The sequence below is a fragment of the Nesoenas mayeri genome (assembly GCF_963082525.1).
Source record: "Nesoenas mayeri genome assembly, chromosome: 2".
In the NCBI taxonomy this organism is placed as follows: Eukaryota; Metazoa; Chordata; class Aves; order Columbiformes; family Columbidae; genus Nesoenas; species Nesoenas mayeri.
Window position 1 is genome coordinate 73,326,532 of NC_137543.1, and position 14,784 is coordinate 73,341,315.

The window sequence follows — 14,784 nt, forward strand, 5'->3', positions numbered from 1 at the left end:
ATGAGAAATTAGCAAAAAGGTGACATGGTAGCTGCTGACTCAAAGTAATGTATGGGGATCCTTATATCTGTTTGCCTTTGGTTTTTATTCCCGTTGATCCTGTTCACAGGCCTGTCACCTCTCAGGGATGGTACTTACACTAGAATTATGTCTCCTGTTTTCACACAGTGCCTGCTTTTCCTGCATATGATTTACATATATAAAAACATACACCTGTATTCTTTAATAACCACGTATCTTCACTGCTATATAGCGTTCTCTACAGAACAGTACTATACAACTCCATGAAGTAGTATCACCTTTATTTTAGAGCCACGTGAGAACCATCGTCAGGTAAGTATGTATTTTGCTTTAGTTGTGAAAGGGAAAACATAAATTGGGAGCTGTATTTATATTCTTTCCCTTCAAAAATAATGAGCAAATGATCAATAAAACAGAAAATTACATACACAGAGGAAATATTTTTTACATTTTGCTTATAAGTTTTTGAAAATAACTACTGCAACATATGAATCGATTCCAAGACTTTAGGAGGATCCTACAAGTATTAGCCATGTATATCAATAATGAGGGCATCCAGAAGTATAACAAAACAAACAAGAAGGTGGCAATAAACAGGCAATCATAAAATCCAACAATTTACACCCAGATCACCTAACCTTTCAAACATCAACTCTTCTGCCGAATAGATTTGGGAATTATTTTAAACACCAGAGATAACAATGCTTTTATGTATGCTAATAGACTTCAAAAAAAATGTTTACAGACTACAGCATTATAGTAATAAACTAGTTTATTAAGTGTCTATTCTCTCTTCAGGTGGTTTGCCTCATCTGCATTTTAATCTTCCATTTAGTTGTTCTATTAAGATAGTAAATACATTTGCCAGAATTCTACATTAGAAGATAACGTCAAAATATTTAGTTTTTTAAATAAAAGCAATAAAACAGGAAAGGGAGAATAGTAAAACTAGAAGTTACTGACACTGCTTTGGTTAAACAAAGAAAATACAATCTTTGAGTAATAGTGCTAATTATAATACCTAACTCTTGCATAGTACTTTCAGCCAGCAGGTCACAAAGCACTACGCAGAGGGAGCCAGCGTCATTACCTTTGCTTTTCAGAGGAAAATGTGGCTCTGAAAGAGAAAAGTAACTTCCTAAAGTTGCTCCACACATTGACCTGGGTACATGAAGGAAAATCTTGAGTCTGAGTACAGAATTAAACTAAAGAGGCCTCATTGCTTTACCAAAGGTACGTATGAGGAAAGCCAAACAGAAGCAGCTATAATTACTGGTGTGCTTTCAGATTCAGCTTGTCACACTATGAGTTTTGACTCATTTTACTGTCCACAGTAAAAACAATAATCTAAGTCTTTTTTACTGAAGAGATTATGAGGATACTGCCTGCTCAAAGGAAAATTTGCTTCATGCACAACTACATAGAGGTACACATACAGTCAGACTGAAGTAGCCTAGGATGTCATTAACTAACTCACTTTATTCTCCATAGATTGTGCTGTGAAACATAAGGTGCTATAATCAAGGAGATCAGCAAGGTTGGCAAATGTAGTAAGAAAAAACTGGCACAGGCTGACCACAGAAAAGCTAATAATCATTCTCAGAGCTGCATAGAAACTATCGAGAAACATGAAGGTGTTAAGGTTCAAGGTTGCTGGGAATCCCTTCTTATTTTAATTACTTTTATCAAAGAAAATGGACAATAATACAATATACTGAATTCAGTTCAAGTGACTACATGGAAAAACAAGGGCTTCACTTGTACCACACCTAGGTTTTCATTTTGGGAAGCTTAGTCCTTATTTGCTATAGGGATTTGTTCCACTTGTGATCAGTCACCATTCAAGTTCTCCTTGTCAGCTCTATTATATTTACTTATGTATACAGTATCAAATAAATGAATATAACACATTCATAAAATACATTCCGGTAAGTTTTTGTTTTGTCTTGTGTTTAAGTTTCTGTATTTTGGGGAAATTTTCTGTCAGATATTGTCTGGGGGTATATTTTAACAGCTTTGAAATGACAGCTTGGTGTCATTAACTTTGGAAATGACAACACAGATGAGATGATTTTCTTTGGTCTTATGACACACCACAATGGAAAGACATTACATTTTCCAGAGACAGGTAGACACACAAAAAAAAAAAAAGAGAGAGAGAAATGTCAGGGTAGCCTACTAAACCCTGTGGAAGAAAAAGCCATGACTCTCTGGAGGAAAGGATGAAATTACTGTCATTTTACTCCAGACTTTCCATAGTTACATACCAGTGAAACTGTTGGAGGGAGGAAGAAGCAGTTAATGTGTTATTGTCATTACAGCCAACATGCACTATAAAAAATACAACTGAGCCCTTCAGACAAGGGAGATCTTCTCTAGGACCCTTTTAGGCAGAGGGACCATTACGACTGAATCCTTCTGACACATGCATTAAATCACACTGCTCACTGAAAACAGCTGCCAAAATCTGAAGGGGAAGCCAGGGCTTTTCTCATACATTTCGTCATATGGACTGGGTACCATTCACACCAGCTTCCAAAAGCCTCTCTGCACCATAACCATAAGGTTAAGGCCTTGAAAGCCATAAGTAATGCATCCTAGAACAGCTCTCCAACGAGTTTTAGGGACAGGTTAAGTGTACAGCTTATCTACTTGCCCAAAATACAGATCTCTCCTCTTGCCATGGCCTGCATGTCTACCTTCTTAACCACAAACTACCTGCTTCTTCCAGAAAATTCAGTATTACAGCAGCACTAGCACTAATCTCACAGACAAAATGATTTTCAGTGGTCACTCTACTCACAGATGAGTAACAACACATGGCCTGTGTTTTTCTGTCATCCAATCAACTTTTACCTTAAAGGAGATCAATAGGACACTTCTTAATCATCACAGCAACGAACAACAAATTGCTAAGATACAGAGGTCCAGAGTGATGTTTCCTGGTCATCATATCACATATAAGACAAATGCAGCAGTTGTTGCTTTCTTGCCATTAATAGGGAAATAGTAAGAGTTAAAGGAACCTCAAATAAAGAAACTACCTTTTTCAGTGACTTACCAACTTAATCATGCAACACAACATAGATATGTTATGACAAATTTGTGTACCATAGCAAAGGCATAAAATCTATTTCAATTATCTGTGTGGATACAGAAGGAAAATAAAAACAAAGGTAAAAGAGGAAGAGTAAATAAATAAAATCAGAGGTAATGATTATTTCAGAGAAACTATAATAGAGAAATTGTCTCTAATGGCAGAAATCTTAACCCACTTACTACTGAATGTGAGCTTACTAGCTCATATTCTTCTCCTATTCGATCACTGATATTTATCATATACAATTTTACATGTTATGTCATGATAAAGACCACAATAACTAAACCAGCTAATATTAAATTACACAATGAACACATTCCATTTAGGAAAACAGTGTCTGACACATTAATTGCAATGTAAGAATGGGAGCGGAGAATCAAGCCCTATACCAAGAAATGCCATTTCACCTATATGCTGCTGTTTGGGAGGTGACTATCATCATCTCATTTAGGCCTTGTGACTCCCTCCTGAGAGTTACTCAAAAACATCCAGTTATATACACTCAGGATTGTAAGTGGATTTCAGGCCACCTGTACACACTGTCACAGTTCAATCATGATGTGTGCCTTGGTCAGGTTTAGGAATACTGCATGACATTTTTACTGATACGCAGGTAGAATAATGAGGAATTTCATAACACATTATCTCATTTAAATAATGATGACTATATTGATCTTCAGAAAAGTAATTTTCCCTCTTATTTTCAGCCTCTCTACTTCATACATTAATTCTTCACCTGTAAAGTATTTAATTAATATCAGTATATTTTTTCTGACTAGGATTTTCAAAGATGCCTATGGTTATTTAGTGCCCAGTCTCCTTCAGCTGATTTTCAAGCACTCAGATTCTTTGACAAACCAAGCCCAGAATATCATGTAAAATTAAATGAAACTCCCATAAAATGTATTTGAAGTTATTATCCACCAGATATCCAGACAGAATACTTGTATCTGACAATGTCATTATCACCTTGTTTTGTGTGAAAAGAAATTTTTATTTACATGACTTTACCCTATTACATTATGACAAATCTCTAGCTCTTACCAAAAATCCCCTTCATGATAAAACCATATCTTCGGTTATTGCTGAAGAAAGAGTGAGACTTCTCTTGGGATTTGTTTTTAAGCAGCAATAACAAACTAGAGAATGATTGCTCATTTTCATTTTTTACTTTTTGTGTGGCCTCATGGAATATGTTTGTTCATAATCATCTGTCCTTAATAGGATATTGGTGCCTCATGTTCTTCAACGTACATACCATGTCCCTGCTCTCAAAGTGTCTTTCTGCACAATACTATGCAGTTGTAACAGACAGTGTCTCACCAGCTACCATAACACAGAAATAATCTTCCTGTGTAGCAATGCCGTGCAAAGTCAGATTCAACCAACCCTTAAAGGAGCCTTCAACTTCCTGGCACGATTTTTCATCAGCAAATTGTTGTGCATGTATTTTTGGCATTGCATAAATCTCAAATTTCCTTTAAGTTATCATTTTATTGCCTTAGCTTAAATACATGCCACCTCCAAAATGGATGTAACCCTGACCAGTTGAAAAAGATGAACAGGTCATTCCTGTTACTTGTGGTAGACAAAGGGCATGGGTTATAGACTAACGAACAACAAAAATGATTGGGTGCAGGTTTTATGATAATGACCTTTTTGCTGAGACCCTTTCCATTTGCTGTGCATGGGCTGTTTTCTCCTCTCCTCCCTGATTTCTTCCTGGAAACTGGAGTGATGTTACTGCCATCAGTTCAGTGCTCCAGCATCAAGGAGAAAATCTGTGCACTCATTTCTACTGCACCTTTTTTCCCCTTGCCTCTAGTGCCTTTCCTTCTTTGACAGCAGCAAATGTGAAGTTGGTGAAGGGGCCCTGTGAGGCATACATGAGAGAGAGAGCTGTGCTGAGATGTATTCACAACTTGTATCTTTGATCTTATCAACTTTTACCTCAAAGAAGATCAATAGGACACTTCAGAGTCATCATAGCAACAAATACCAAGATGTTAGAAAATAGGAAATCAGAGTGATATTCCCAGATAAAACCTTAATAACTAGTATTTCCTCCTAAAGCTCATGCGAGCTGAAGTAAACTCATTAGTCATATCTTCCTTTTCTCTTTAAAAATATATATAATAACTTCTTTATGAAAAGTGATTGTCTTTTTAAAGATCAAAGGCAACTAGCATATTAAATATCTGAATGTTGCTATTCCTGACTTTCAGTCTTAGATTAGACTTCATTGAATGCTGCAGAAAGGAAGGTGATCACAAAAAGTATTAATAAACTAAACTAACTAACCATGGGAGATATTTAATGCATATTTCTTACCTGGAACTATTTGGCCAAAGTTCCACAATTCTTGTATTCTCACACTCAAGAATTTAAATAACATGGATAAAATAGTTGTAATATCTGCAAATAGAAGCTGCAAAATAAACAGTTGCAAGTGTCTTCTTTAAGGTTATAAGCAATGCTCAGTCTCTCTCCACACACATCTGTAGTTTGAATGCTCAATAACATCAGCTTTTCTGAAATAATCTGTCTGGATGTCATATATAACAGTGTATCCACACTTAATTTCCCAGTCCTTCCTTCACATTAGGTGAAGAAAGATTTTTCAAGGGACTTGCTACAGATATAGATGTATTGAAACTTTGGGTGAAAGACCACACAGGGGTCCTAAAGCTTTATATAAACCTCTTCTGCAAGGCACTGCAGCTTTCAACAGTTCAGAATTCCTGCTGAGGATCAAACAGTATGAAAAATTTTCATACAAACCTTGTCACTTCAGTGTGACATGTTTGCATAAATCCAGTGGGTTAGAAAAGCCATACAAAAATTCTCACACCAGGTATAATTCTAGCCTTGATTTTTCTGAGGACTTTAAATCATTCTTGACTATTCCAGAAAGTCCTTAATCAGAAGCACTAGGCCTGCTGAAGTGACATGGAGGCCAAAGGTGCCTTTTCCTACTCAAGTATAGCCATTTCAGAATTTTCAGTATTTTTCGAAGGGCAGGTTGAAACTCTTACTGATATGCACACTGCTGTTTTCCCTTCAAGGCTGCTTTTGCTATTAACGTATCTACAGACCTTGGAGGCTGGCTGCAAGGGCACGAAAAAAGCATTTTCCATAGAAACATTGGGGCTGGCTATCTGAAATAGTACATTGAGCATAGAAGGCATGAGGTTAGACTGCAAGCATTTTTCCTTTCTTTCCTCCCCACTGCCCTTTTTTTCTTCTTTTAATTTAAAGTGAAAAAGGTCAGTTTAAAACGGTTGGTAAATCCAAACCCAGATGCTAAATTTCCCTGACTAGAGCAGCTGGCAGACTTGAGCTACTTGCAGTCCTCACTACTTCTGGAGAGATAACTCCATAAATTCGAGGGTATAACTCCACCTGTGATGTGGCAGCCTATGTTTGGTCTGAATTATTCTTTGTTCTTAGAGAAAAAATGTAAATAAATAAATAAATATAAAAGGAGGTTCTACCATCTTTGCCCTGCCCCGCATAAATTCTATATTTCTAACTTAATACATTATTAATAAGTTATTTTAATAAGGAGGAATATTAAAAATATATATCTCATGAACTGTGAGCAGTAGCACAACTTAATGTTTTTTATGTCATCACCTACCTAATAAAGAAAGCACAGCTCTGTTCTTTTCCTTTCCCAGTAGTGGCATTATCTGTACATTCCTGTGGAGTAATAACAGCCACGACAATGACCAAAGGCTATGCTTACTAAGGAGCAAGCTGCACTGAATATCCAAAAACTTGCAGGCTGCTGACTCCCAAGTGAGCATGAAGGAGATGAGTGCACCATGCTGGGGGTGAGATTCACTTGACCCCATTTCAATCTCTCAGCATTCACACTAAGTCTTAGCTGGTCACTTCAGGCTCTCTTGAGAGTCAGTGGAAAGACCTTTAACAATACCTGCCTTCAGAGGAGCGAGGACATCATCTGGAGGCACCAATCGCTATTCTTGAGAGGGAGCCTGGAGCTCAGCTTTCAGCATCTCCTCTTAGACTGCTCAGAGCCGATGATCCTCCCCAGAATCTGTCCATCCTCTCTCAGACTCTTCCTCCTCTTCCAGCCTCCGCTGAACTTGCAGTTGATCTTCTGAACTGGTAGACCAGGTTTCCAACACAGAGAAGAGTTACAAGTCTTTTTAAGATATTTGGGTCTGTGATACCCATCAATCTCTGTAAACACTGACCCAGGACTCCTGAGGAGGCTACAAAGGTGGTGGAGAACGGTCAAATGTGGTCTGCACCCATCATATGCAGCTTCACAGAGGGCAATGAGGTTCCTTTGCTTATCAGAAGCAGGGCCCAATGAATCTCTCCCACAACCATAACCTCTGCCTTGCAACTGAAGGTATGAAAGGCATTCCACTTTTACCAGCTGTTTTTACACAGAACTTATTCTCACAGTATGGTAGTAGGAAACAGTATGAGACTATAGACAGGGAAAGGAAGAGTGGTGATTTAATGAATAGTAGCAATGTTACTATTACCCTCATTGACAGAATAGATAAATGATAGTGGAAGAAAGGACTAATTCTTTTTAGTATTTTCAAGTAAATGTTTTCTATTTTATTTATAAACCAATCACCCAATATTCTGAACACTATATAAAATAATAAAGAAACATTGCCTGTTAAATAATCTGTTCAGAGTAAGAAAATATTACAAAATAGACATTATATAATTCTTTAATTTGCTCTATGATTAGCATCCCCTCCTATATGGTAAATGTCTTCTGTTAGTTCTCTTTGTTGTGCAATAGCTTTTTAAATTTGCTTCCATTTTGTGAAGAAGAAATAATTTTCAGCAGTCAAGAACCTGAAGAGAGATTTTTTTAGTAGAAGAAGATTGAATAGCTTCTGTGTATGAAATTTTAGGGCAGAATTCAATGTCTGACCTTTAAATAAATGATAACAGAATAGTGTGAGTGACTCTCAGTACTGTCAGAGGCACCAAATAAATATAAGACCATACTGTTTTTTCTCAAACAGGAAGTAGCTTATTGAAGTCTTGAAGTCTGTTTTTGCAATATCTTATTAAATTATGTAATGTCAAAACTAGAAAAAGAGTAAGTTTTAGATAAGCATGTATATTGCAAAGACAGATCTTTGCAACATAAAATTAACCTTCACAATATTAAAACATGAGTAAAATAATCAGAATAAAAATTAGTTAATATTATCCTGACTAAATCTACACAGACAAAATATTTGCAAGGAAGAAGATCAATTAAGTAAATTGGAACTCTGGAATAATCTCAAATATCTTTTATCATTTTTAAGTACATTTGGAGAAGTGGTTAGCTTCAGTGTTAGCTCTGAAACAGGCTTAAGAGTCCTTCATTCCTAAAAGAGAAGACTGAAATAAACACATTCTTTCTTTCCTTGATCCTATCAAGCCATACAGGTTTATAGCTTAATGAGAAAAAAAGGGTCCGTTCTTGCACATCTACCCTATGAACATTTGTAACAGAACTGACAAGCAGCTTGTCCAGAAACGGTTCATCTGTCATTATTCAGTTTGCCCCATCTTAGAACTGCTGACTGTTTACTGTCTTTGATGAGCTACCCTTCCCACAAGTAACCTTCCTTATTACTAGGCATCTGATTTATTTTACTCTCTCAGTCTGTGGCAAGGTTGCTGATGTAGCTTCACCACTGCTCATCCCCAGTAGAAACTCAAGACAGAAGATGTCTCTCACTGGTTCTGGGCCATGTTCAGTCTGTTTGCATGGCAAGAAGCCACTGTTACATGCCAAAGAGCAGCAAGTCTCAGGGAAAACAGGGCAGGCACATAGGCTGTGCAAGCTAAACTGGTGCCTGCTAACAGATTAAAAGTGCTGAAAGGCAAGAAATTTGACTGCACAAAAGGTATTCAGCAGAAATGGACAGCAACCTCTTCTCAGCTTGAGGTCATGCAGAGGATAGTCAACCCCAAAAACTAAGCAATGCTGGCTTTGGAATTAGGATAAACCTGGATCATTTATGTGCTGAGTTAGTACACTTCTCTTCCAGCTTTTCTAGGTAACGCAGGAAGCTAAAAGCTGCCTCTAGAAAGCCCTGAGGCATGTCTCCCATGGTATGATGAAATCGATAGGTCTAAATTCAAAGGGCTGTGTTTTAACCTGCAGAATACCATATATACAGGTAGCATCCCTTTAAAATGACAGTATGATAGTCTCCTGTTATATTCACTCACATCTTGAAAACGTACCAGTTTGATTTCATGCTACATACAAACCAAGCAATTCCTTAAGAAAGGTGGGGGTTTTTTTGTATTTTTAGGCTGATTCTCTAATGAAGGGGGGAGTTTATATAATGGTGCTATTTGTAAATTTGTCAGCTTTCTCCTAATATTTTTTACTCCCTTGGCTGATTTAAATAAATGTGACTGAGGCAGAGGTCTCAGAGATTAGAAAGAGATGATGGAGGAAAGGGAAGAGGAAAAGGAAGGGGAAGGGGAAGGGGAAGGGGAAGGGAAAGGGGAAGGGAAAGGGGAAGGGGAAGGGGAAGGGGAAGGGGAAGGGGAAGGGGAAGGGGAAGGGGAAGGGGAAGGGGAAGGGGAAGGGGAAGGGGAAGGGGAAGGGGAAGGGGAAGGGGAAGGGGAAGGGGAAGGGGAAGGGGAAGGGGAAGGGGAAGGGAAAGGGGAAGGGAAAGGGGAAGGGAAAGGGGAAGGGAAAGGGGAAGGGAAAGGGGAAGGGAAAGGGGAAGGGAAAGGGGAAGGGAAAGGGGAAGGGAAAGGGGAAGGGAAAGGGGTGAGATCTGTGATTCTCCCTCTCAGAGCAGGCAAGGCTTTTGGGGAGCTGAGATGGGGAAGTGATTTTACTCTCAGGTGCACTACCCAGTAGACAGGATGTTTGTCTATTAAGGAATTAACAGATGAGGATTAAGAGCACAGGAAGTTTACCACAGAAATTGAAAAGAAGTTGGGAGAAGTCTCACTAGGTGAACTCTCCCTTCTCTGCAGAATGCACTCCCTATTCCGCTGATGTCCTCTGCAAAAACAAACCAATTGCAGCTCCTGCTCAAGCACACAAAAATATAATGAATCTTTTCTTTTTCCAATTGCCACCTTCTCTGATGAACAGAACTATCACCTCTGGATAAAGGATAGGAATTTTCTGAAATATGTCCTTGAGGTAATAAACGTCATCCTCTCTGAAAAGCAATCTCACCTCAAGATAACTAAATCTTTTTTCCATTTATCAAATATCAGAAAGATAACTATCCTTACTTGTTATTTAAATTCCTCCACAGAAATTGAATTCTGACTTCACGAATAAAGATTGTTGCAATTATTTTCTCAAACAGTAAGCACCGTTTTGGTTTTAAAAAAAAAAAAAAAAATCAGCAGGGGGTTGAGTGGATCAGCATAATCTGCAGACTGGGGGAACCAAGCCATTTGTGTCTGTATTTCATACTCTAGAAAAACTCAGGTATCATTTTCTTTTTTTCTTTCTTTTGTTTTGCTTTGTTTGGGGGGAAGGATTTTCTCATTAACTGAATATTATATACTAGCAAATTTTGAATAAGGTTCTTAGATCTGCCAAAATTCAGATCAAAATAAAACAGGCTCATTTATAGCTCTGGCCTGCACTTACATGTTGTAGGTGTTTCAGATGTGTTCAGCTATACATCACATATATATACTTGTGAAGAAAAGCAGTGATTTGTTTCCTCTTCAAAACTTTGCACACAAAAATCGAAGCGGCTCGAATTATACAAGCACTATGGTGGTCTGAACACCATGAATCCAACACCATGACAATTTTCTCTGACAAGAAACAATGCAAGGGAATTCTTTTTGTATTCTACAGTCAGTTGTTTTAAAGAAAACAGTGATAAATCATTTCTAATTCAACTGACATAGATCATTAAAAACAATCTACCTCCATTGTCTGAAGACTCAATAACATATTTGCTTCAGAATGTGCTCAGAAAAATGTAAGCAGAAAGGATGCGTATTTCTGCACTTACATGTAGTTTTCAAACCATTTTTCTTGAACACCATGAAAGAGCTCTTTGTTTTGTTAAGATCGAAGTTCAATACAACTTCATATTTAAAACCTTCTACAAAACAGAAACAATGGCCACACAGTTCAACATCTTTTCTTTTTCTTCTTGTTTATTCAGCTTTAGTAGTGTTGAAGTTATGATTTTCAATCATTCCTTTTAAAAATAAAGTAACAATTGATGGAGGTGCCATATGAATTGACAAAAATACTCTTTTTTATTTTCCATTCCTTTCCTTTCTCCCTCTCTTGTTTTAATTGTCTCAAAGTCTGAAAAGAATACAAATTTTCCCCTAATAGCCACTATTTGCACACACAAGCCTGTTTCAGAGCTATGGTTTGCAAAGGCTTAGGCTACTTCAAGGCCATGCAGCCTCTCCCAAAAGGGCAAGACTTTCCCAGAGGCAAGAAAGAAAGCCTGGCCTTTCTGAAGACAAGCCTACACCTCATGTCCTCTATTTTAATATGATGCTGATGGTAGGTCTTCATTCTAGCTATATTCTCTAGCAGTTCTAAGCTGTGGGTGGTATTTAATTTCACATGGATATCCAGCTAAAAAATAAGACTACGTCATGAATTTATTAATCAGTTAGATTCTATAGACAGACTATAACATAAATGTCATACACTGTGTCATAATATAATCATCAATATAGGGGTGATCACAAATATCAATCACATGTCTGATTCTTCAGGTGTGCTAAAATTGTGGGTTTTTTCAGGTTTCTAGGACAGTATCTTTTTCTTGCTGTTTTGCATACATTACCATTATCTCAAACAGCATATTGGCTTCATCTCAGAAGTTTCAGTCAGCTCCTGCGGTGATATCAGCAGCACACAAGTGCCTTTAATAAGCTTTCGGAAAACGTAATGAGGAGGATGATTTCTCTTCAGTTCTGCTTGGCTCAGTGCTAGGGCACAACAATGGGATGTCGTCAGAATAAAAGTTTGAATCATGCCATCTAATTTCCTTCCTTTCATTAGTGTTTGGAGGAGGAGGGGGCTGTTGAGACAGCTGGTCAGTAGTGATTCAATTATATGCTCCATTCTCTAGACTTCAGTTCAAGATGTCCTTTGGCAAGCTGAGCAACTGCTTGATGATAGATTTAATAGCTAGGATTTGACAGAGTATGCAAAAGAACATGACTGATTTTGATACATTTTTCAGGCAACTTGCCTTTGAAGGTACACTATAAGCTATGGAACATCTATTTCAACAAAGCTTCCCATTAAGTCTAATTCTCCTCTTCCTTACACAGTGGAAATGATTTGTAACATACACATACACACCCCCACTTGGCATGTGGAATTGTATGGGTCAAAATGAGATGAAAATGAAACTCACAAGAACAAAGGACTCAGAAACAGATCTGTCCTGATGTAATGTTACTTTGGTAGCAATCACGTCTCAAGCAAGAAGGAAAACCTGCAAAGTACAAGTTCACTGAGGATGCTCACGTCAGCCCTGGGATTGTACAGAAAAGGACACAAGGGGCCCCTCAAGAGCCGCAATAGCGTCACCAAGCTCTGATGTCTTTGGGTGTCTAGGGCAGGTGAGCTCTTCCATTTGTGTAATCTGAGCGTGCTGGACTGTAAGGGAAAATAATTTATTCAGCCTTTGAGTTCCAAGAAGCTTGGCTGAGAGCTCTCCCATTCATCTCAAACACAGAGAAAACTGAAGTCAACCTTCTGAAAAAAGAAGGCAGCGGAACAAATAATGAATTGAACCGATATCCCTAACAGACGAGATCTCGCTAATATTTTATGGTCTCTGCCTATCACTGGTCTTTCACTGACCCCCCTGCAACAGTTATGTGAGCTGAAGGAAGGATGGCTGCCAAGGGAGTCCTCTCTGCAGAACAACGCCGCTTCTCACTTCTGATGCAACAGAGTCCAACTTGCATAGCTGGGAGATTCAAGCCTTATCTGTTCTGCCAGATTTTCCTGAGGACTTTAAGATGGGTGAATAAATGACTTGGAGCAGAGGCATTTACTATCTTTTTTTTAGGTTTTTTTTTGCAAGAACCTTAGAAATCTACTTTGTGAGGAATACGAACCTCACGCAGATTCTCATGGAAAAAAGCTGCAAGTATCAGTAGGGCAAAGTCATTTCATTAAAAATCATAAAGCAAGAGACCACATCATTGCATGTCATCAGAAGATGTGTGAAAAAAAAGCAAAATCATTCTATTTTGCCCTTCCTTTCAGGACAGAAGCAACTTAGTGCTGTTATTATGCTTGGCAGTGTTACATGAAAGTAAAAGCTTCTCTTAAATCTCAGTTTTTTAAAAAAGAGGAATAATTTAGTAGTTATAGTGTAACTATACTATTGCAACAAGTATACTGACTACACTGTACTATAGTTAGCATAGCAACTGTGGCAAAAAGTACATTCATACTCACCACGTATAACAATAACTAGCTAAAGCTGACAGGACTTTTTCTGACAATATTAATGAATGTAACTAGTTCCATAAAATCTTTTAATATAGCACTGAGGCTAAAAAGTATAACGGAAATAGAAATCATACTGCCAGAAGGCTGCAAAATAATTTTGTTACCATAAGCTCATAATTTTACGAAACATCCCAATAGATATTTGGTATATGTTTTTCTTATCTAATCCATTCCCAAAGGTAACCTGCAAATTTCTGTGAGATTTCTTGGGGAGGCTGATTTATTGAGGGAATTTTCAATAAATTTTCATTAAATCACACTGGCAAGTTGGAAAACATATCCCAAACAGGCATCTACCATGCTTCATAACAGCATTTTTCCAATTATAATTTAAGTATACTTGATTGTGATTGTGTCTTACGGCAGGAGCCACTCGGGAGTTTTTTTAGCAGGAGATCTGGTAGAAAATACTGGTTTTTCAAAACAAAATATTTTTGTCATACTGGTTTTTAATACTTGTCCCAAAGTAAGTATAGAAAAGGATATTGTAGGGAAATCTAACTCCACTGTTGTGAAAATGCTAGTTTTCTTCTTAAACAGAAGCTCTGAGTATTTTCATTAGACCTCTGTCTGTTCAGAATATTCAGTTTTATTGCTCTTTCTTACATAAAGATTGTATTTTTAACTGGTGTACCTCAATGTTAGGTTAATACAATCTTATATTCAGTTTTATATTACTTTGATTTTTCTTCACTTGACATCATTTCTCTGGAATGGTTAGAGCCTTATCAAAATGGCTGTTTAATCACTGCTGTTTAGTTCATTATTTTCATATCACTGTGATGACTCCTCAGGGAAGCTGAAGCCTGTCAGATGCTCACTTTTCTAAAATGTGCTTGTGTAATATTGCAGACATTAATTTTTAAAGCAGGACAATGGTGTTTAATCTCAGTATTTTCTGCTCTATGAGCACAAGACCTCTTCTAAAGTCTCTTCTTCATCATCCCTAGTTTTGAGCTACTGTGATATTACAGAAAGAGTTCTGAAATGGTCAAATATAAAGCAGAAATTCTCCAGTAGAATAATTATTTCCTTTCAGTAATGCAGGGCACATACCTTCTTTAGGGAAACAGCCCTTTCAAAAAAATCTGTTCCATTTACTTTAGATCTGATTTAAATTTTGACTAGAAGACTGAAGGAATGTTTTCAGTGTATGAAGCTT